The sequence below is a fragment of the Pinus tabuliformis genome, chromosome J (assembly GCF_031772625.1).
Source record: "Pinus tabuliformis cultivar Carrire ecotype Pingquan chromosome J, CPIR1, whole genome shotgun sequence".
Lineage (NCBI taxonomy): Eukaryota > Viridiplantae > Streptophyta > Pinopsida > Pinales > Pinaceae > Pinus > Pinus tabuliformis.
Window position 1 is genome coordinate 1,113,847,721 of NC_142295.1, and position 25,631 is coordinate 1,113,873,351.

The window sequence follows — 25,631 nt, forward strand, 5'->3', positions numbered from 1 at the left end:
CAAAATGCGTGAGTTTTATCTTGAAAAAGTTACTTGTGGTTACTTCTAGAACATTCTAGAGGTCGGTTTGATGAAATGGATGCGCCTCCAGTTGGTTCATGTATCTCTATTAAGGGGGAACTTATCCCATCAATAAGGGAGCTATCCCACCCATAGAGGGGGATGATCCCATTGATAGTGGACCTGAATAACCTCTTTACAGCACTATAAATAAAGGCATTGAGCCAGAAGGAGAGGAGGTTGGAACTATACATTTTCTTTGGGTAAATGCTGCAGGATTTAGGTCTTCCATTAGAGCCTTTGTGAGGAGAGATTGTCTTCACTTGATTCTACTTGGGAGAGGGTGAGCTTTGTCAAAGTAGAGGAAAACCCTTGATGGACCCTGGGAGGAACTTGCACAACACCAAGGCCAGGTTGTAAGAGTTTCTTTGTTTCGTTATTAATACAAACTGGTTTATTTTTCTCAATAGCTTGTGTTAATGAGTTATTTCATGTGTTCCTTGGTCTGCATGTTGAATATATGTTTTATTATATGAAATGCAAGTGCTTGGTAATTGTTTGATTGTTTGTGGTTGCAGGAATTGACTTGAAGGAGGAGCTCATCCGGATCGTCAAGAACGGACTTCAACAACAGCGTTTTGGAATAAGGTAAGCCTAAACACTTGTAGTTTTCATGTTGTGAAAGGTGTATTTAGAGAAAGATCACTCCATTTTGTCTTGTTTGTCATTAGAATGTCTTAGACTTCTAGGAAGGTCAGTCGTGTCCGCACCCTTGACAGATTCCGTGTGACAGTGCGCTCATTCTCTCTTGGCCTTAATGAGTTCGCTTTGAAACCAAATATTTGTCTAAGTTTGGAATATGAGGCGAGGGGTGAACATGATGAGTTTAGACATAAAATCATGTGTTAAACATAACAAATCATTAAGAAAACTTAGAAAAACTTAATAAATGATGAATATACATAAAAATTCCACTTTATACACATTCCCCAAGTGCAACAAGTGTAGTGTGTGTGACTGCGACCCAAAAGTGTCCCTTTACGACAACAAACATGTTATGACTGCGCAACACACAAAAATATGTTATGATCAATGAGATGAGACTTGATACATTCAAAGACACTTGAAACACATAGAATAACATGAAATGACACTTGGTTATCAAATCAACTCTATATTTGACATTCATAGTAGGCTCCAAAATTGAAATGTAGAAAATTTTTGGAGGGTGTTGTAGCAACGACAAAACTTGGTGACACACTAGGCGAACTTCAAATTCTTTGTTCAGGAATAGTTTTTGGCTAAGGGTAATAACTTCAAGAAGTATTGATTTCCTCCATTTCCTCTTTTCAACCAGGTTTTATACATAGCATCTCACTTTTCTCTACATGTTCGAAACACACACAGAAGATACACCATATCAAAATTGTTTCAATAGAGGAAACTGTAATGTCTGTGATGATTTTATGATGTATCAATGTATGATTTTTCATCTCTCATGTTTCTCCGCTACCATCAGGCATCGATAGTACCCCTATGGATTCACTTCAAGAGAAAAAATGTTGCCTCGCTTCCATTGAGTCAAGACAATACCCCCGTGAAATCGCTTGCTTCACCTCCCTGTGTAGGAAGCCTTTCTCTTCTTTCACCCTTTATTTATTTATTTTAATAGAAATATGCATTGGCACATTTTTTTTCAATGGACGAAAGAGGGGTCCCGACTTATTGAGAGCAAAGGAGGTTTCCCCTTCATAGAAGTATTTTTAATACCTATGATATTGGTTTGTTCACTTTAGATTTACGTTTATCCCTTCTCTACTAGATTGGACAAGCATTAACACACAAGTAGATTTACACCAAGTTGAACAATTTAGATACCAAAATAGGCATGGATCTAGTAGGCTCCCTCAAGGTTCTCCTATTAGACGAATCATATTTTCCATTGGGACTTAGATCAACCTATGACATTTTCCAAAATAAAGAAGGAGAACAACATAAAACCAAGCATTTTTTTTTCACATTTATCTTTTATTACACTACAAAGCCTTTTGAGACATGCACTTTACATAAGGGTCTTATTTATATACACTTAATAGCCAGCAAGACATGACAAGAAATAACTTACATAACAGATAAACAACAAACAAAAAATAAAGAGAAACAAAGAAACTATATAAGAAGTGCAGATTGTAGTTGCCATTGAAGGTAATGCTTTAAATCTTGGCCATTTTGCAGGAAGGGGGTCAATCTTCCCATCTAATGATTTCATCTTGAAAGAATTGTGGTTGAGATTTTCATCAACAGTAAATGGTCCAATCAACAAAGGCTGGAGCTTTGTGAGTTCCTCCTTTTCTTCGTGGGGTTTGCCCCACTTCAGTACCAGGTCACCCACATCAAATCTCTCCACCCCTATATACTTCATATCAAACCAATGCTTTACACAGTTCTAATGTACAAAAAATCATTCTTTAGCCTTGCGCCTCTCTTCCTCGAGTTTGAGTAACATATCTATCTGGCTCTGAACTAGAAGGAAAGGTATACCTTGTGACTCTTTAGAGAGTTGCAAGGCCGAATGATACAGGTTTAGAGGAAAGATAGCTTCTTTACCATAAACCAAGAAGTATGGAAAGGTTCTCAGGGAAGGATTTGGAGTTACATGGTCTTCACAAAGAGAATTAGTCAAATATTTATGCCAGTTCCTCTGTTCAGAGAATATAGCCTTCTTGATTATGTGGATAATATTCTTATTCGTGGATTAAGCCAAACCATTTCCCTGTGCATAATAATTGGATGCATGTTTCAATATAATTCCATTTTCCAATTTGAATTCATAAAGTTTCAACGACGAAAAGTAAATCGCATTATCAAAGACAAGTGACGTAGGAATGCCAAACCTAGTTATAATATTTTTTTGTAACAAGTGAATGAATTCCTGGTGATTTACTTATCTGAGGGGAACTACTTCTGGCCACCTACTGCAGTAATATCTTGTTATTAGGATATATCAGTGTTGCTTCGACAAATGAGCAAAAATATCTCCAATAACTTCAAGGCCCCACTGTTGGAATGATTCTTAAACTGCTACTGGTAGTAGTGGGATGACTGACCTTTGATCGCGGATGGCGCATCTCTGGCATGCTTGGCACTTGTGGACATAAGCATGTGAATCCTTAAATAGAGTGGGCCAATAATATACATACCTCATAACCTTATATTTTCTAGTGTTTCTCGCATAATGGCCACCTGCTGGCCCATCATGTAAATCTTTCAGTACCTTCTTTGTATCATGCAACTTAAGGCATCTCAATAGGACACCATTGTGGTGCTTCCAGAAAAGCACTCCATGAGCTAATGAGTAAGATAGAGCTATTAAATGAATGACCCTCTTCTGTTTATTTGATAAGTGTGAGGCAAACGTTCCATTCTCTAGAAATTGTCGTAGATCCAAATACCATGACGTTGTAGACATGGAATGAGGAACATATTCAATTTTATACATTTTGATCTCCTACTCCCATCTTGAAAGATCTTGTTCAGGAGAATCACTTGCTTCGAAGGATAGATTACATAGGCCATGACCTTTTATGGTATGAAGTGGTTGGAATTTCAGGTCATATTCTTGAAGATAGGTCATCCAGTTAGCCCTCTTCTCACCCATCTCTTATTGCATGAGCAATGTCCTTACTTCTTGATGAGGCACAAATATGATTGTGTGAGATTTTAATAGATAGGGCGTGAAATATTTAATTTCCTTGTATATATCATATGTGTGTTTATGGATGGAAAGATAATTTAATTCTGACCCTTATCAACTAGTGCTCATAAAAGAGATATTTTGCTCATTTCCTTCAATATCTTTCCCAGTCAACACAACCACAATCAACGAATCCAAAGAAAACATATAGAGCAAGAAATATTTTCCATAATCTGGACTGAAAAAAATGGGTGCATGGGAAATATCCTACTTAATATAAGCTAAAGCATCCTTTTCCATTTATCCCATTTGTATATTACATATTTCTTGATCATCTCCTATATGGAATTAACTATATGAGCATAATCGGACATGAATTTTTTCGTGAAATTAATTTTCCCTAAGAAAGACTGCATAGCTTTCTTATTCACCAGGAATGGGATTTACGTTATGGATTTGACCCTCTCAGGATCAATCTTAATTCTACTATTTGCAATGATTTACCCCAGTAGAATCCCTTTGGACTCACCAAAGACGCTCTTCTTGGGATTGGGATAAATCCCATACTTTCCACAACACTCAAAAATAAGTTTCAGATGATGCAAGTGATTTGATATTTTCTTGGAGAACACAATAAAATCTTCGAAATAAACAACAATTATCTGATCTATCAGGCCATGAAAGGTGATGTCCATTGTCCTTTAGAAATTCATGCCTATGTTTATAAGCCTAAATGGCATCCTCTTGAAATTGAATGTCCCTCGTTTTTTTCGAAAGGTGGTTTTTAGTATGTCTGGTTTTGTTACTAGCACTTGATTATAATTGAAGAAACCATTTAGTAGCGAAAACATTTCAAACTCGGATATTGTCTAGAATATCTACTCCATGGATGGCACTGGATAGTTATCTTTATCAAAAGCCTGATTAAGGTTAAGGAAATCTACACATAAGCTTATCTCTCTGGACTTCTTTCTTACTGGGACCATATTGGAAACCTGCATGGAATTTTTGACATAAAATATGATCTGAGCATCGAACGACTTTATCAATTCCTTCTATATAAGGGGTTCGAGTGTTGCATGAACTTTTCATAGTTTCTATTGGAATGATTTCACCCCTTCTTTTATAGGGATAATGTTCTAGATAATACGAGAGTCATAAGTCTTAAAATCATTGTATGTCCATGTGAACACATCTTGGTACTATTTGAAAAAGTTGATAAATTCATGTCATTATTGTGGAGAGCAAAAAGTATTGAGGTTCACGTACTTTAGATCTTCGAGAGTTCCCAAATTGACTTGTTCGGATGTTAACTTTTAACTCAGACACTTTGTGTTGGTTGGCCCTCTAAATCATTTTTGCAGGTCATATAACTTCTCTAAGGATACCACACCTTTTGGCATAGTGTTTCCTTTCATTGCATTAGATGCCTCTTGTAGAGCCTGATTGTGCTCATCCTCCTTTATGGTATTATCTTTGAATAGTTCAACATTAGCCATAAAGTGGAGCATTTTTTCATCATCATTGAAAACATGTTGGTGACATTGTATGGTACAAATGGTTTATATATAATTTCAATAGAGAAACCATTTTTCAATGGTGACATCCTAGTGGTTACATTTTCTAATGCATCTATTGCAGCATTTGTAACTCTAGGAACATAAACAATATTGAAATCTTTGAAATGACTGATCAAATTCCATACCTCCTACTGGTAGTTTTTAATATGTGGTGAAACAAACTGTATAGTATTTGGTAGTATTATTGGTACACTCAAACTCCATAAAGCATGAAAGGATATGCTTCTTATTGCATGGGTCTGTAGGAAAACAACCAACTCTTGGACCATCTGGCATCTTTGAACCATCAAAATATAAAGTCCAAATATCATGAGTTACTAAGCTACTTCCTATACTACTATTACTAGTATTATGTACATCTATATTACATGTTTCATTTAAACTAGTTGGAGAACAAGGAAGTCACTCCAGTTGTGTATCTCGTGGAACATGCAATGGCTATTCTTGATAAAAACTGAGGATGGTCTCAAGGAAACAATTCCCAAAATTTAGATCAACAAAATCAAGTGGCTTGTTGTGTCCCTCAAGTGGTGTCACGATGTGTTTCACGTATGTCTTACTGTTCACTCAAATATGATTATTCCTACCCTTATATGGAAGCCAAAAATGTGACCAGTCTCTTGCAAAATAGCCTTGCAATTTGCTAGACCAGTCTCTGCTACGAAACACACCATAGGCTTCTGGTATGTCCACAATTACAATATTAATACATTAGTGAACTTGATTGTCTTGTAATAAACTAATACGAACATTCTTAATCTCACCAATAACCTGGAAAAGAGACTTATCCATCTAAATAATTTGTGCGTAATGTTTCTCCCATCTTTCATTTATTTTCTTAGTTATAGATAATGGTATTAGATTTAGAGATGCATCAGAGTTGAGTAAAAAATTATGGACATTATAATTGAAAATTTCTAATGTTAATAAAAACTAAGGGTGTGTTAACTTCTAATGTTAAATCATTCACTACAAATTCAAGGGAACTGAAAGATTTACCTGACACCTTTTGAGAAGAGGAAGTCGTATCACCTGTTGAACGTTGTGTAAAGGCCTAGACAATAAGTTCAAGTTCGTTTGCAATTTTTTTGAGCTCATAGATAGAAATGTTGACTCACATTTTATTCATATTTTCGAATATGTTAGAATCAATCATTTCACCTATAGCAGGAAATACTGAAGTGCCTAGAGGAGTGGCTTTATCCAACACTTCTAGACCATTGGAATTACCTTTATTATTGGAGGAAGTGTTCTTGGACTTAGTTGCATCTCCAGACTTACTTTGTGCATTTTGAGTAGGATTGACATGTGGTGAGGTTCTTCTTAGAAAATTCGCTTTTACTTTATGTCTTGTTAATCATTGTTTTGAGATGAGCCCTTTCCTCGTTAAACTGTATCAACCATTTTGCTTTTGAGGGGGGGCTCATTATGTGTTAGTTCTTCAGCGTTCTTCTTGTCATCATTGTAGATACAATGATATGAATTCACTACATATCTAACACTTTTGCTTTCTTCAACCACCACAAGTTCTTCTATTTCTTTTGTTCGTTCTGACTGCTCATCTGCTAATAGAATATCCACAACGTGTGCAACTAGAGTGTTCATGTTGTGGTTCCATTGAGGGCATGTCTTCTATGAATGATATTCCTGATGGAAATAATAATAATTATACATGTCAATAATTTCTATATTCATCACAATATTTTAGCTCTGTGCAAACTTGGTGGGCTATTTGTTGTTGTTACTATTACTCCTTCAAAAAGGGAAGGAATTAGGAGGCTTGCTGCTAGTGGAAGTCTCGCTTAAACTCTTCTTTAGCTCTAATATTTCATTGGTGAGTGTCTTTTCTACCTTGGTCAAGATTAATATGTATGATGATTCCTTTTCTTTAGCATTACTAAAATAAGGTTGTGACTTCCTACTAGTTTATTTGGAGTCCTTTGATTCATCATCATTCATAATAACTCCAATCATGCGCAAGTCCTTCTCAGTGATGATTGCTTCGACAAAATTTAATGCCAACATAACATTTACAACTCTTTTCAAAAATTGGGAAATGTTGGTGGGAAAGGAAGCTGTGTAATAATAAATAGTGACTCAATTATGGGCTTGCATGCCTGGGCAAAGCTTATTCAATATAAGATTTAATTTTTTATTCAAATCTTTCACTTTATCTCTTTCCCCGATTTTGATGCTTCGAAGCTCCTTAAGTAACGTGGTGGGAGTATTGTCATTAGAAAACGTCTCAAAAAATAACTTTTTAAACTCCTTCCAAGTGTGGATTGCAGTAATGGGTAGACTGTGGTACCATGTTGTTGCTTTGCCTTCTAATGTATAAGGGAAAAACCTGCAAGAAACATCATCATACCTCACATCAAACATTTGTATATGCATGTAAAATTAATCAAGGTGATAGTATGTCTTCGTCTTCTTACCTAGATCATACTTTGAAAGTAGTTTTTCTATATGTCTTGGCATTTTATGTAAATTGCCTAGAAGAGAAAGAGGCCCTTGGGCCATCCAATCCAAATCTTGGTTGGCCATGTTCTCATCCCTGTGTTCTTCCTTCTTATTAGAATATGAGGAATATTCATTGTCTAATGTGTCAATGAGGTCATCAGAAAAAACAATTGTGTTGTCTGTGGATTTTTCCAACTCTCCAAGAGTGGAAAAGACCAAATCCTCCACTATAGAAACTAATATACCGGTACTAGTTATTTATTTCTTCTTTGGAAAATGAGGAATATTTTATGCTCCAGGAATTAATCTGATATCCTTTGCATATTGACGAGTTATAGGTCAAATTTTCTTGATCTCCTCATAGGTTACCTCAAAATTCGATTCAGGGCCAAGCTGAGAAGATCCTCCTGTTATCACTCAGGTTGTTCCCCAAAAGCAGTGGAAAAGGGAACACGGCCGAGGTAACCACTAACCAATCTTTTAGTTGCAAATTCTAGCCAATCTTGAACCAAAGAGGGCTCTCTCTTTATGATTTAGCTTTTTTTTGCTATATGTTAGGCTAGTTATGAGGCACAAGTGTTTGTTTGATGTTTGGAAGGTGACATTCAATAAAATAGGGCTGCAAAGTAAGAGAAGTTCAGACCATTGGGTTAATGGAGTCAAATGAAAATAAACTTCTGGGTATGGTTTCTTTGGCAAGAGGAGAAACTACAAAGCAAGATAATTAGCCATGGAACAATCTTCGAGCTAGAATAAGATGAAATGGGGTTAGGGAATGAAAGGCAATTAAGAATCTTTCATTATGCTAACAGAGGGAAAATGAGTGAATACTACCAAGGAGCAATTAAGAATTCCTTAATTGTATTCAGGGTGCAAGAACCAGGGAGACAGGAGCAGTCAAGAATTCCTGCCTATGCTAGTCCTGAAGAAAACATAAAGATTGACAAGAATTGAACACAGAGTACAGAAAAGTAAATTCTGGGCTATTCTTTTTTCCTACAATTCAGAACATGATATATAGATGATATATAAAAAATATGAACATTAAAACAAGAGTTAAAAAGACTTATTGATCCATGAGGTAATACGAGAATTCTGTAACATATTCTTCTGCCATTAATTCCACAACCAGCAAGTTCATCAGCAAAGCATTCCAGCAATCTTTATTCAGAAGGGTTCTCAAAATTTACAGTGCAGGTCCAGAATGATATTCACCAACCAACAATAATACATCTCTAGAGGAGGTATTTATAGAAAAAGAGTTACAAAATATCTCATAGAGAAAATATCAAGCATTAACTTCATCCATCTACTTCTTTAAAGGTAGTAAATGACATTGAAAACAGAGCACAATGAATGTAGGAGTAACTCCGATGTACTGGCTGCCTTAGGTGGTCTGATATATTTGACTTTCTGACTCAATAAGTAGGCTGGTAGCTGTCTCTTTAATTTGCGTTCCTGCATTGTTGTCCCGGCCCTTCCATTTGTGCCTGATTCTGCTTTAAATGAGCTACAGTTCTAGCTTGATTGCCTTCCTCTGTTGTTTTCATCTTTATAATATGTGGCAGGCGTATTAAATTTAATTAAATGCAGATGATCAAAAAGAGAGCTAAAACTACCTTGGTAAAACCTCTAACATGCCCTGCCACCATTGGTTTGTTGGCAACTGGTGTCTTTGTAGTTTTATCAATGTTTCATCAGCTTCAGTATACCTGTAGTAATTGGGCTGGACTTCAAAAAGATGTGTTATTTCATGCTCGATATAGAACAGATTTTCCAACTTGTCATATAAGCTCTGCCCAGAGGGAGGTACTATGTCTTCTGAAGTGCTTGATGATGCTGTGATCTGATTGGTAACATATGTATTCACCCTATGAGCATATTGTTCATGTGTCAACAGTCTTTGATTGCTGGTCAATAAGCTGGGTAACCCTTTGCTCTGCAAGACTGCGAAATTCTCTGTAAAGGCATTTATTTCTGTCTGCATTTCTTGGCACTTTCTTTCCAGATTTTGTACAAAATTCCCCATGTTCAGCAGCTTTTTCACTGTCAAAATGGTGCCTGTTCTTTCCTTGATATCTAGAGCTGCTAGTTGTTCCCTGGTGTGAGTATTCATAAAATGAATTAGTCTATTGGCCTGTTCGGGCATGTTCCCTAATAATTCTCTGGCCTTTTGAATCTCAACTTGAGATATTTCTATCAATTCAATTTTCTCATAGATAGTCTGTATTGATCTCCATTGATCAGTGATGGACTGGCCAATTTTGGTCCACAAAATTGTTTTGATTTCTGTCAGAGTTTTATGAAGAGTAAGGTCTTTCTCCAACGATTTTACCTTATTTTCCAAGGCCTTTACCTCTATTGTTTTTTCAGCCACAGTTACCTTAGATTTATCATAACTCACCTCTAACTTGGCTAGTTTCTCCTTGGCTTCCTTTAGCTCTGCCATTTGGAGTTCTAATTCTTTTATTTCCTTCATTAACTTTTCCATGCTCATGTTGGTATCTGGTACTGTTGTTGTTGCTGTTGTAGTTGGTACTGAATCTGAGGTACCTACTGTTGATGCTGGGACAGCGGGAGGGACTGTTGTTGTAGTTGCAGGAGGAGATGTTGTGCTTATTGGAGCTGTTTCTAGTGGTTGGGAGGTCGACACTCCCTGCTTTCCTTGTACTGCTTCCTCTAATGCCTTCTATGTTTCTGCTAATCTCTAATTCATCCTCATCAGTAAACCCATCACGTCCTCCTCTTCTTTCTGCTATGAAACTTATGTGGTTTGTGGGTGCATTGTAATGGGCAGCTTGAGCTGCTTCCTAAGAGCTGCAATGTCTTCTTATTTCATTCTTATTAATGCTTGGATGCCTTAGGGATCCTTGGGATCATGTCCTAGTTCAATAATAATTTCCTCCAAGGATTTGATCCTGTTATCCTTGGCTAATGAGGAGTCCTTTTCCCACTCTAATTGGGTAGAGCTATTGTGCAATGAATTCTGCAATTTGTGAGCTAATAATGCCTTGTCTGCCAAGGTGGAGTACACCATTTCTCCGATTTGTTTATGTAACTCAATTTGGTCCATTGGGTCGATGTCTTTAGAGAGAATTTCCAGATTGGTCTTGATATAATCAGCAGTTGACTGTGGCTTCTGCATTGTGGGCTTGAAGTGACTAAGGGTCATTTCCCTTCTTGAATATCATAGGCTGCCATTAGCCTTTGTTGATTTGTGGGATCCATTCTCAGCAATTGATTATAAAGTTGGATCCTTACTGGCTCATTTCTAGCCTTTATTTCAGTAAATTCTTTCTTGATATCTGAGCCTTGCTTGCTCTGTGGCCTGGTGGATGTAACCTCCAGACCATGCTGCCTCTCTAGCTCTTGCTGATATGAGCTAGTTGATGTTTCCAAAATTGGAGGAATCTGTTGTTCGGTTGTTCCCTCACCCCATAGGTTGCCTACTATCTCTTCCGAGAGTTCCTCCTCAGAGTAAGGATTTAACCTTTTCCTCTTTTCCCCTTGCTGTTCTTCTGATCCAGTTATAGGTGTGTCTTCCTGTCTCTCACTTTTCTTGGCTCTTTCTTCATTAAGAGGAGTTTGTAACACCGAGATTTCATGTACCTTTGTCTGTGTTGAAGGACCTTGCCCTTGGCTTTGTTCCTTTGATGTATCTAGCTAATCTGCCATTGTTTCCTGTTCCCCACCTATTACCTCCTTGCCTTTAGCTCATGTTGTGCTGGTTTTTTGTAATGGTTGTTGAGAAGTCCCGACAAAAGATGTGTCACCTCCTATGTGCTGGGGTAGCTTGAAGGATACCTATCCAAAAGAGTCCAGGTCAAGCGTTTTTTCAAGCCCTTTCATAGCCTTTTCTAGTTTTTCTTCTTCAGTAATATCTTCAACTAATGTGCCTTCTACCCATTCTTGTTGATTAGCATATTGTTGAATTTCAGGGATTTTGTGGTGAACATATCCTGTAAGCTTGTTTTTAACTCTTCTAGAACTTATGAAATGTTCAGGGTCATATGGTGACCAATGAAAACTTTGTTTCAGCATAAGTTGATCCCTTAAAATCTTATCTGCTTCTTCCCAGGCTTCTTCCCTTTTATTGAAGATAAAATGGCCTAATTGGTTTCTTATCTTGAGTTGTGCCTTTTTCCTAGCACCATAGAAATGAGTCAAATCTGAACTAATAAATTGCCTGAAGTATTCCAGTGCAAACAATCTCATAGGGACATACTTTGGTAGCTTGCAGGGGGATAATTCACAGCCATAAATCCTGATCACTGTGTGATTTTGGTAAAAATACCAGTCACCTATATTGTAGTCCTTTGAGAGATGTAAAATTTTCTACATTTCAACAGAGATCCTAGCAGGAGGAGTTGTCATCAACAAAGAAGTGGCTGGATATATGAACAGGTCAATAAACTCACAATATGTATAAGGGGAGTTGTGGACTTCATGGAATACTAAGGTCCAGAAAATTACAGACCTCCTTTCTCCTTTGAAGTCCAATCTTCTAAGAGAAATTTGAAAACTATCAGGTTGATAGTACAGTAGCAAATGATAGATGTTGGATGTGTATTTGAACACTCTTTCTCTGTCCAAGTTCATGAACTGCTCATGGATTTTATTAGCTATGAAGGTGGCATAATCATATTTGACAGCAGGGGGTTGTCCGGGAGTAAATATGGACATCAACACTAAGACAGTTTCATTAATATGCTCACTGGTTTTGAAACCCAAGATATATGAAATCATATCAGTAATGAATGCACCAGCTTCATTGAACCAGACTTGATTAAAACGAGGTGGATGCCTGGGCTGGTGGTCTCGTTTCATGAATAATTGAGCAATTCTGGTAATCTCTGAACTGGGCAGTTTGGCACCTTGGTCAAGCAAGAGTCGCAGGGTGAGGGGAGCCAGAGGTTGAGTTGGCTTAAAGTTCAGCATCTCATTTATGGATTGAGGAGTGATGTAGAAGAGAACAGTCCCAGATGGAGCCATAACTTCTCTTTGTGTGGGGTCATAATTTGCACAACATAAATGGATGAAATCAGGGAGCACATTTACTGAAGGGAGGTAGTAGATAGGCATGTTGGAATCCCAGATCCCAAAGACATTAGTGTTGCTTCTGTAGTTATTTCTAATTTCACAAAAGGCTTGCAAGTGAGGCTTCTCTCCAATCATATCATCAATCTGGAAATCTCTGTCAGCAAGGGACATCCATTCCAATTCCTTATGTGGTGCATTTAAGGGGGCAACATTCAGGGCCCCTGGAGCCTCCATGCTTCAACTATCTGTGTTTATAATTGGAATTTGTGTCTGTGCAGCAACAGAAAATGAAATATTGGCTCTGAGGTTTTTCTCAGGAAATTGCAGACTGAGTTTTAATTAGAAATCGCCTCACTAGGTAAAATTCATAGTAAAAAACAAAGTTTGCAGAATTTAGTCGGGAAGCTGGATAAAACAATGGAAATGGTGCTTCTTTTGCAGGCGATTCGACAAATTTAACTCAATATTTGGGCATTTTTTGGAGATTTTACAGAGAAAAGTTAAAAACAGGGGGCTTGGAAAGAAGATTTTGGTAAATTCCTGTTTTTATCAGCTCACTGTGTTTTTAGCTGCGGCAGTCGAGTTTTTTTTTTGCGGAAAAAATGGACAAAACAAGTATGGTTGGGGCGTATTTTTCAAGAGTTATGGACTGAATTTGTTGGATTATTGGTTCTTCGAGTGGAATACAGAGAAAAAACCAGAAATACTCAGGGTTTTGGAGTAATGGAGAAATATCTGTGTTGGACGATGATTTGTAGAGCAGGATGCCGGATTATGGTGGTTAAGGTGACGGACTGGAGTTATGGTGGCAAATTCGTCGTAATTTGCATGCACAAGTTCCACAAATGAACGAATAGAAATGGAGGAAAACAATCAATTCATGGGTTTTTAACAAAATTTGGGCTTTACGAGATTTTTGGCGCTTTTTTGTGATGACGTCATCATGACGTAAATTTTGTCATGTAGACGGGTATGGAAGATGATGTGTCAGATTACATGGCAGATGACGTGGCGGAAATGACGGACAAAATAGTGACGGGGTGGCAGCTCACGTGGGTGCCGACGTGGGTGTTGACGTGGGCGACGACGTCAACATCGGAAAGCGGGAGCGGTTTGTGGTTTTATCACACCACTTTATGTACCATGGCGGTTTTGGGCCAAATGGACGCGATAAACTGTGGGGGCGACACGCGTCCCGTAGTATGGCGGGAATACTGCTTTTTATCGGGCGCTATTTTTCGGACATCGGAGGGGTTCCGATATGGATGAGAGCCATCCGATCTGTGGGACCGGATCTGACAGTTGACGGGACGAGGAGTTGGCAGGGAGGTACGGCGCGGGGCCCGCCCGATTTATTTATTGTTTTATATGTGTTGCGGGGTATAAAACCTTTGGTTATTGGGTTGTGCGGGCACGGTTATTTATTTAACCAGGTGTTAAACAAATCCCTTTTTTCATGTGCGCGGAGGGGTTATTATAAGGTTCCAAATGAACCCATAATTCCCGAAAACCTTAGTATATGGCTATATTAAGCGGGGGGTTGGGATATTTAGTTTTTTAGGGATTTTTATGTTATTTTATGTATAATAGGGGCAGGTAAAACTCTAAATAGGAGCTATATAATAGAGTTAAAGTGTTAATATGGTTTTGTAGATAGAAAACGCTAAGTTTATAAGGTAATAACTTAGGTTTTTAGGGAAATGGAAGGATCTTTTTACACAAGAAATGTGGCTTGTTTTGGCTAAGTAAACACAAAGTTCTACTTAGTATTCCTCATAAAATGAAGTGAAGTAGGACCACTGCGCAAATCCCAATGTCCTTGAGGGGATGTTAGTAAATGATTTTTGGGGAGATTGATAAGGGAAATTAGTCATGCTCCACCTGAACTGTAACCAAACAACTGCCATTGCACTTATGATGTTCATGAGAGATGAATTCCTTCCCAGAGACAGCACTGCTCATCAACCTGCTTCTGTAACACCAAAATTGCCTACCCACGCTGCTACACCTAACATTTTTTCTTCATTTTATTTGGGTGCATCTGACCTAGCAAACCCTTTCTCTATTTTGTTTTCTTTTAGCTGTCCTCCTATCTAAGTCTGCCCTTATCTCTTCCAGGGCTCAAATTTCGCTGTTGAGACCCTTTGCTTCTCTACCTAACTATCTGTCTGCCAAGCTTGAACTGTTTGGACAAACTTTATTCTCTATCTCTAAAACAAGTAAATTCAAATATGGACTAGCCAAGCTTGAGTTGTTTGGCCATCCATCAAGTGTGACAGAAGTCACTGATTGCATAACTTGAACTTGTTTGCAAAAAAATAGGACAGTAGTGGTACTTGTTTGCATAACTTGGGGTTCATTTTCTTTCTTTCTTGACCAATTCATTCTTTTTGCCCTTTGATTTTTCTTTTAGGGCATACCCTCTTTACATTTTTTAATTTTTTATTTTTTGGAAAATATGGAACCTTTGCAGCATGGAAAGGATGATCATATTTAGCATTTTCACAGTCAATCATGAAATATGACACCTATTGGTATAGGAACCTAATAGTGGCTCCACTTGGGGATGGCTTTTCCAGGTGAAAAGCCAAGAACAACAGGTCAGATAGCCTTACATTCAACTTTTGCTATTATCTGAAATTTCCTTTTGCTGAAGGCAAACAAACTGTGTATCTTTAATATATACATTTCTCATGAGCTGATCTGAACAAAATTGCAACTCTATCTTTGCTAGTTTGTCTGAGTATTTGTCATCATTTTTATAGCTCCCAAGTCTTCTTCCTTAAGTCTTCCAATAGACTCAAAATGGAATACAAAAAGGTGTCACAGACCCTTTCTTTTCCTCAAAATTTGCTGCATCTTTTTCTCTATCTTATTGCTGTAGTAAACTGCTGAAAATAGACACTATTATGTACAAAATATAGTGTTGTCATCTCAATCAAAGTGGATCAAAATAATGATTGAGCATCCGACCATTGACTGACCCATCCTCTGCTTTTGTACCATCCAAGCTTCTTAAAAAGTAGGTGTTGTTTCCTTGCATAGCCTGAATAGCAAAAGGTCATTTCCATAGGAAATCAAATTTACCATGTTTTCCTTTATCTTCCCTCCTAGAATCCCACTTCAGCACTTTGTCTCCTATGAAAATATCCTCTACCTTTGTTCTTTTGTCAAAAATCCTCTTCAATCTCTCTTGTAAGATCTGAGATCTCTGATACACTTCCTCTCTAGTCTGCTGCAAGTGAACTGTCTGATTGATTCTTCTCTGAATGTCATTGGGTTTTGCCTATATTTCTTGCAGCAATTTTATCACAGGGATTCCCAAGGATGAAGGGAACACAACCTCCATGCCATAAACCAACTCATAGGGGCTTGTTCCAATAGATCTCTTTGAGGTTAACCTGTCTGCCCACAATGCATTAATAAGCTTTTTGTGCCAATTTTTTTTGTTTTCCTCCAATACTTTCTTTATGATGTTGATTAAGCTCTTATTGGATGACTCTACTAGACCATTACCTTGAAGGTAATAGGCTGCGGAGAAGCCTAAGGTAATATGGTACTTGTGACAAAAATTGACCATTTTTTTGGATTTAAAGGCAGCAACATTGTCTGTTATGATCTTTTCTGGACAGCCAAATCTAGAAAGAATATTGGTTTCTAAGAATTCCATGATGATTGAGTCATTGGCTTGCCTACAAGGGATGGCTTCTATCCACTTGGTGAATTAATTTGTGGCAGTTAAAATCCACTTATGCTAGCCAGAAGAGGAAGGGTGAATTTCTCCAATGAAATCTAAACCCCATTGTTGAAATGGTCTCTCAGTGGAAATGGCTTTCAGGGGTAAAGGTAAAAGCTTTCTCTTGCCTTGAAAGATTTGACATTTATGGCAAGAAACTACAAATTTCTTTACTTCAGCAAATAGGGAGGGCCAATAAAAACCAGCTCTTGATATTTTATCAGCTGTTGACTTCCAATACAAATGTCCACCACAGTCCCCTGCATGAAATTCCTTGAGTACTTTGTCAGTTTCGTCTTTTGTTAGGCAATTTAGTAAAATCCCTTCATGGTTTTTCCAAAATAAAACATTTTCTACAATGCAAAACTTTGAAGCTTTCATTTTCAAGAACCTCTTTTTAGTTCTGGATAACCCTGGAGGATCCTGCAGGTTTAACAGTACATAAATTATTTCAGAATACCAAGGTGATTGTAAGAAGGCTTGATTGATCTGTGGAGTCACCATCTCTTGTTCGTTATCCAGTTCATTGATGTTAAGGGCTTGAAAATTTGTTTCAGTCATCAATTTGGCTAATCGTTGTCCTTTTATCAGTTTTGTTGGCTTAATTTCAAGGTCAAATTCCAGAATTCTAGATATCCATTTGCCCCTCTTACCTTCAATTCCTTCTTGAGTTAGAATGTCTTTGACCACGGCGTTTGGGACATAAGCTATGACATGAGAGTACAAGATATAAAATCTGAAATCCTTGATAGCCTTTACAAGGGCATAAGCTTGTTTCTCCATGATTTGATATTTTAAAGGAGCATCTCTAAGTGCTTTGCTGAAGAAAGCAATGGGCTTCTCACATCCTTGGTCATCTTTTTGTAATAGGACAACAGCAATAGTATGCTCAGATGCAAAGGAAAAGATTATGAAGTCTCTATCAAACTTTGGGCTTGTGAGGACCGGTGTTTTGGTTAAAGCTATTTTGATTTCCTCAAAGGCTTGCTTAGCTTCTATTGTCCATTTGACTTTGGAATCTTTCTTCAGCATGTTATTCAACAATCTTATTAGTTCAGCCAAGTTGGGTATGAATCTTCTTAGGAAATTGATCTTTCCTAGAAAAGCTTGCAATTCTTTGATATTTCTTGGGTGAGGCACTTGGAGGATAGCTTGTATTCTTTCTGGGTCAATTCTAATTCCATCTTTTGAAATTATGTGACCTAAGAGTTTGCCTTCTTCTAGGCTAAACAATGATTTCTTTGGGTTCAATGATATGCCATATTTTCTGAAAATTAGGAACACTTGTCTTAAATGCTCTAAATGTTCTTGATCTGATGTGGAAAAAATGGTGAGATCATCAAGATATATGACTAGAAAATCATGAATCTCTTTTGCAAAGGCTATGTCCATTTCTCGTTGAAATGTGGCCCCTGCATTCTTAAGTCCAAAAGGCATTTTTACATATTTGAAGGTTCCCCAAGGCATTGTAAAGGTAGTTTTATCTTGATCATCTGGGTGAACTAAGATCTGATTAAATCCTGAGAATCCATCTAACAGTGAGACCATAGAGGCTCCCACTACCCTTTATAAAATGTGATCCATTTTGGGTAAGGGGTAGTGGTCTTTGAGAGAGACTTTATTCAGGTTTCTTAAATCAACACACAATCTTATCTCTCCCACTTTCTTCCTAGTAGGCACTGGATTTGAAATCCATTCTGAAAACCTGATAGGTGCAATTATCCCAGCTTGGTACATTCTTTTGACTTCCTTCTCAATGAGAGGAAGAAGAATAGGATTGACTCTTCTCAGCTTTTGTTTAAAAGGCTTTTGATTTTCTTTTAAAGGTATTGTGTGTTGGATGACTCAAGTATCATAGGACTTGAGGTCCTCATAGCTCCATGCAAAGACATCTTGAAACTCTTTGAACATTTCAATGTATATCAGTTTGTGATTTGGAGGCAAGGTTTTGGACAATTTTACCATCTTAGGATTTTGTGCAGTTCCTATATTACAGTCCTCAATTTCTGCATTTAAAGGCTTCATTTTTGGCTTTCTCGGAATATCATTTGAATCAAAAATATCTTCCAAAGGAGTCAAACCTGTGGGAAAAAAATTATCCTTCAACTCAATTACTTCAGATTCTCCCTCAGCAATTTCATCAAGGTCCATTTGTTTCAGCACTTGTAAATTTTTGCTGGTAAAGATTGTTGGATGCAAAATGTGATTTTCCATTTCAGCTGATATATTTTTCTCAATTTTGTCTGTTTGCTGTTGATCACAAATGGTGCTCGTGTCTATTTTTGTGCTTGAGAATTCTTCTTTCAAAGTAAAGAAATTATTGATTTGTGTATCATTTTCGAACACCTACCAATTTTTGACATTATCTGGAACAGCAGGTCTGTGTTTAATTTCAACAGTGAAGTGGTGGTTGGGCTCAAATGGCAGCTTGCAAGTGCTAGCAAAAGTTTCCAAACTGTGAGCATGTAGATTGTGGTTTCTTGAAATTTTGGTTAGCTGAGATTCTAAGAAGGTGTTGAGTATTTCAATTGCGGCCCCTCTGTAAGATCTCAGCCTGAAATCATTTGTAACAAAGTTCCCATTCATCTGTTGGATAATCAAATCTGAGTCCCCTAGAATTGAAACTTTAGTTGCCCCTAGATTTCTAATCAGTTTGAGTCCCAGCAAAAGGGCTTCATATTCAGCCATATTGTTTGTACATCTGAAATTCAGCCTATATGCATGTCCTTGAGCATGGTCATTTTGCATATTGTGTATCCAAATCCTTGCCCCTGCTCCTAATTTATTCACCGACCCATCAAACTCTAAGTACCATAAGATGTCTTGTTTACAACTATCATCAGGAGTCTTGGAAACTGTCTTAATGGGTAGATTTGGATTTTGTAACTCATATGGTATGCCTTGTTTGTTTGTTGCATCAATCACTTGAATAACTTGTGGATATTGAGCAGTAGATTCTTCATTTATGCCTCTTGCTTGTGCTAATTGTAGAAGTTTGTCATCAGTTTTGGGGCACATTTCAGCATTGTATAAGATAAAATAATCCATATCCGAATGCATGGAATAAATGGGAAAGTTTTGGGGCTTTTCTTGACTTCTGACCACATACTTCATCAATGTTTCCCGGTATAATCTCTTTGGCTAGCCAAAGACTGAGATGGTGGCATAAGACATGTCTAGCTGCAAAGATCCCTGGAGTTTTTCACCCCAAGATCTGGACAAAAGCATTCCATACTTTGGTGGGATATCAGCTACCACTACATCCATTAGAATAGTCTTGGCAGGGTATTGCACTAGAGATACACACAAATCTTTGATTAGGCCTAGACACCTGACCTGGCTAGAATCGAATGAGAACAAGTCCTTGTATGGCCTTGTGATATCTAGGTCCAATCTTTCCATCACAGACTTAGGCATCAGATTGTGGGAAGCTTCCGAATCAAACATTGCATTATGCAGCACTTTGTCATGAATGTTTAAGATTACATAAAATGGAGGGACTCCTCCATCTACTGTTTTACCATTTACCTCAGGACCAAAAATTAGTTCTGGTTGGTCATCTAAAACATTGACTGCATCTCTATTCTCTGATATTTGAAATGACCTGTTGATTTGTTCCCTATAAACCTCATGTTTAGCCAATTCAGACAGAGGAATGGCTATTTTTAACTTACCTATTTCTGTTTCTAGGTTGAAGGGTTTTTCCACTTGAATTTTTGTATTCCGAGAAGCAAGGTTTTCCTTTTCTGCTGTGCTTTTAGTGGTTTTTTCTTCATCATGAGTACTGTTATGAACTAAATCTGTTTTGAAATTATTTTCAGGAGAGCTGTTTACATTTTATTTTGGAGGAAAGGAGGTGGATGGCAGATTTTTTGAGGGCTGCCAGTCTGTTATGTCCTCAACCATGGGTTCTTTTGGATTAAGGTCTGTTTTAGCAGGGAGCTCTATCAGGGCAGCGTTATCCTTTGCTTTCTTAGGCTGCTTGGTATCTTTCAGCTTGCTAGGTTCAGGCATATCTACCATTATTCTTCTTAATTTGTATTGTTTATGAACCTCATAGACAGCTGCATCATACCCTTCTATGAAATCAAATGATTCTCCCAATTTGGTTTGGAATTGGTTGAAATTATGAGCCTCTTGGTCATCTTGTGTTAAAAATATTTGTTGTTCACTATTCAGACCCATTAGGTTGATTTGTGTATCCTCTGTTGGCTCACTAGAGGTTGAAGCTTCGACGTAGTTCTCTTGAAATTGAGGTCTGATGTTCTGGTTAGGGCCAGTCTTCCCGGTGTTAGGATTTTGATTTTTTCTAAAGTTTGGATTTCTAGTGGTGTTACTTGGTTGACCTTCCCAAGAAGATTTTCTTTCAATGGTTTCCACTCTATCACCCAGCCTATCCATTCCTTTGATTATTGCATCTAATTTCTTCTTAAATGCAGAAGGCTCTTCTTTGAAGGGAGTCCTTCTCTCAGCTCTAGCTTAGGCTCTTTTAGAGATCAGATTGGCCTCTACACTAACAGCTATGCTCTGCATGTCTTCTAAGCTTGGAGGAGATCTTTCCCTTAGTTGATATGCCATGTCAGAGTCAAATCCATCAGGGAATTTGATCGAGGCCAAGTCTGGTGGAGGTCTAAGGTTTTGAGGAATAACATTGTACACATTGTTGAATCTAACACAGTAGTCTTGGACAGTTTCTTGTGGGCCTCTTTTCAAACTCTCATATTCTTATAGGATATGTAATGGGTCCTTCTTCTTTTCCCATATGTTCAAAAAGGTTTGATAAAGGGCATCCGGATCGGCAATTGTATTTGCAGCAAGTGCCCTAAACCAGGTCCTTACATCACCGGTTAAGCTTTGGAAAAAAAATTTCATTCTAACATCGTTATCATCAATTTCATAGTTCTCAAAGTAGTCCATCATTTTCTTAGTATGTTGTTGGGCTATATAGGAGCCATTACCATCAAAATACGTGATTTTTCTTTGATAATCTTGAGGCGTAGCCCCTGGATTTGCAGGCAACTGCAGAGGAGCATATCGGTTTGCCATATTTATAGGTGTAAATGGGACAACTGGAAGCACAGGGATAACCGTTGAGATAAGTGGAGTGGATGGGAGAGTGGAAAAGATGCTTTGGAGTGATGATGGTAAACTAGAAGAAGCTGCAGAAATAGTAGAAAGGACTGTTGCTTTTCCAGGAGGTGATTGGGTAAGGTCTTGCTGAAGTATATCTAGATTTAAATCAACAGAATTTTCTAGACTTTCTTGTCTTTTTAGGCTTTTAGAGATCAAGTTAGGATTTTCAAAAATAGCTAGAGGATTGGGATCTAGATTTGATCTAGTGTAACGAGTTTTCTTCTTTGGAGCCAGCTTCTAAATCTATTTTTGGTATTTTTTGGAAATATTTGAAGAATGATGCTTTTGACAATATTTCTCTAGGAAAGTATGAATTGTGAAAGTCTTGAATTTTCCTAAAGATCTTTTGAAAACAGAAGGAAACTGATCAAATTTTTGAGACAGTTGTATAAATCCTAATGCTAGACTGGAGATTGACTGAAGCAGCTTTTATTTACTCCTGTAAATGCACAGAAAAAACAGTTTCAAAGGCTACCTGGCTAACTTCAGGCTCCATCTGTAGCTTTAGAAAATAGACAGCAGTAACAAACACAGTCATTCAGTTCCCCAGTGGAGTCGCCAATGATGTTATCACTCAGGTTGTTCCCCAAAAGCAGTGGAAAAGGGAATATGGCCGAGGTAACCACTAACCAGTCTTTTAGCTGCAGATTCTAGCCAATCTGCAACCAGAGAGGGCTCTCTCTTTATGATTTAGCTTTTTTTTGCTATATGTTAGGCTAGTTATGAGGCACAAGTGTTCGTTTGATGTTTGGAAGGTGACATTCAATACAATAGGGCTGCAAAGTAAGAGAAGTTTGGACCATTGGGTTAATGGAGTCAAATGAAAATAAACTTCTGGGTATGATTTCTTTGGCAAGAGGAGAAACTACAGAGCAAGACAATTAACCATGGAACAATCTTCAAGCTGGAATAAGATGAAATAGGGTCAGGGAATGAAAGGCAATTAAGAATCTTTCATTATGCTAACAGAGGGAAAATGAGTGAATACTACCAAGGAGCAGTTAAGAATTCCTTAATTGTATTCAGGGTGCAAGAACCAAGGAGACAGGAGCAGTCAAGAATTCCTGCCTATGCTAGTCCCGAAGAAAACATAAAAATTGACAAGAATTGAACACAGAGTACAACAAAGTAAATTCTGGGCTATTCTTTTTTCCTGCAATTTAGAACATGATATATAGATGATATATAAAACATATGAACAGTAAAACAAGAGTTAAAAGGACTTATTGATCCATGAGGTAATATGAGAATTCTGTAACATATTCTTCTGCCATTAATTCCACAACCAGCAAGTTCATCAACAAAGCATTCCAGCAATCTTTATTCAGAAGGGTTCTCAAAATTTACAGCGCAGGTCTAGAATGATATTCACCAACCAACAATAATACATCTCTAGAGGAGGTATTTATACAAAAAGAGTTATATCTCATAGAGAAAATATCAAGCATTAACTTCATCTATCTACTTCTTTAAAGGCAGTAAATGACATTGAAAATAGAGCGCAATGAATGTTGGAGTAACTCCGCTGTACTGGATGCCTTAGGTGGTCTGATATATTTGACTTTTTGACTCGATAAGTCGGCTGGTAGCTGTCTCTTTAATTTGCGTTCCTGCGTTGATGTCCCGGCCCTTCCATTTGTGCCCAATTCTACTTTAAATGAGCTACAGTTCTAGCTTGATTTCCTTCCTCTGTTGTTTTCATCTTTATAATATGTGGCAGGTGTATTAAATTTAATTAAATGCAGATGATCAAAAAGAGAGCTAAAACTACCTTGGTAAAACCTCAAACATGCCCTACCACCATTGGTTTGTTGGCAACTAGTGCCTTTGTAGTTTTATCAATGTTTCATCAGCTTCAGTATACCTGTAGTAATTGGGCTGGACTTCAAAAAGATGTGTTATTTCATGCTCGATATAGAACAGATTTTCCAACTTGTCATATAAGCTCTGCCCAGAGGGAGGTACTATGTCTTCTGAAGTGCTTGATGATGCTGTGATCTGATTGGTAACATATGTATTCACCCTGTGAGCATATTGTTCATGTGTCAACAGTCTTTGATTGCTGGTCAATAAGCTGGGTAACCCTTTGCTCTGCAAGACTGCGAACTTCTCTGTAAAGGCATTTATTTATGTCTGCATTTCTTGGCACTTTCTTTCCAGATTTTGTACAAAATTCCTCATGGTCAGCACCTTTTTCACTGTCAAAATGGTGCCTGTTCTGTCCTTGATATCTAGAGTTGCTAGTTGTTCCCTGGTGTGAGTATTCAAAAAATGAATTAGTCTATTGGCATGTTCGGGCATGTTCCCTAATAATGCTGTGGCCTTTTGAATCTCAACTTGAGCTATTTCTATCAATTCAATTTGCTCATAGATAGTCTGTATTGATCTCCACTGATCAGTGATGGACTGGCCAATTTTGGTCCACAAAATTGTTTTGATTTCTGTCAGAGTTTTATGAAGAGTAAGGTATTTCTCCAAGGATTTTACCTTATTTCCAAGGCCTTTACCTCCCTTGTTTTTTCAGCCACAGTTATCTTAGATTTATCATAACTCACCTCTAACTTGGCTAGTTTCTCCTTGACTTCCTTTAGCTCTGCCATTTGGAGTTCTAATTCTTTTATTTCCTTCATCAATTTTTCCATGCTCATGCTGGTATCTGGTACTATTGTTGTTGCTGCTGTAGTTGTTGCTGAATCTGAGGTACCTGCTGTTGATGCTGGGACAGCGGTAGGGACTGCTGTTGTAGTTGTAGGAGGAGCTGTTGTGCTTATTGGAGCTATTTCTGGTGGCTGGGAGGTCGACACTCCCTGCTTTCCTTGTAGTGCTTCCTCCAATGCCTTCTCTGTTTCTGCTAATCTCTCATTCATCCTCATCAGTAAACCCATCACGTCCTCCTCTTCTTTCTACTGTGCAACTTCTGTGGTTTGTGGGTGCATTGTAATGGGCAGCTTGAGCTGCTTCCTAAGAGCTGCAATGTCTTCTTCTTTCTTCCTTATTAATGCTTGGATGCCTTTGGGATCCTTGGGATCATGTCCTAGTTCAATAATAATTTCCTCCAAGGATTTGATCCTGTTATCCTTGGCTAATGAGGAGGCCTTTTCCAACTCTAATTGGGCAAAGGTATTGTGCAATGAATTATGCAATTTGTGAGCTAATAATGCCTTGTCTGCCAAGGTGGAGTACACCATTTCTCCGGTTTGTTTATGTAGCTAAATTTGGTCCATTGGGTGGATGTCTTTAGAGAGAATTTCCAGATTGGTCCTGATATAATCAGCAGTTGACCGTGGATGCTAGATTGTGGGCTTGAAGTGACTAAGGGTCATTTTCCCTTCTTGAATATCATAGGCTGCCATTAGCCTTTGTTGATTTGTGGGAGCCATTCTCAGCAATTGATTATAAAGTTGGATCCTTATTGGCTCATTTATAGCCTTTATTTCAGTAAATTCTTTCTTGATATCCAAGCCTTGCCTGCTCTGTGGCCTGGTGGATGTAACCTCCACACCATGCTGCCTCTCTAGCTCTTGCTGATATGAGCTAGTTGATGTTTCCAAAATTGGAGGAATCTGTTGTTCAGTTGTTCCCTCACCCCTTAGGTTGCCTGTTGTCTCTTCCGAGAGTTCCTCTTCAGAGTAAGGATTTAACCTTTGCCTCTTTTCCCTTTGTTATTTTGTGGATCCACTTATAGGTGTGTCTTCATGTCTCTCTCTTTTCTTTAATCTTTCTTCATTGAGAGGAGTTTGTAACACCTGGATTTCAGGTACCTTTGTCTGTGTTGAAGGACCTTGCCCTTGGATTTGTTCCTTTGATGTATCTAGCTGATCTGCCATTGTTTCTTATTCCCCACCTATTACCTCCTTGCCTTTAACTGATGCTGTGCTGGCTTTTTGTAATGGTTGTTGAGAAGTCCCGGCAAAGGATGTGTCACTTCCTATGTGTTGGGGCAGCTTGAAGGATACCTGTCCAAAAGAGTCCAGGTCAAGCGTTTTTT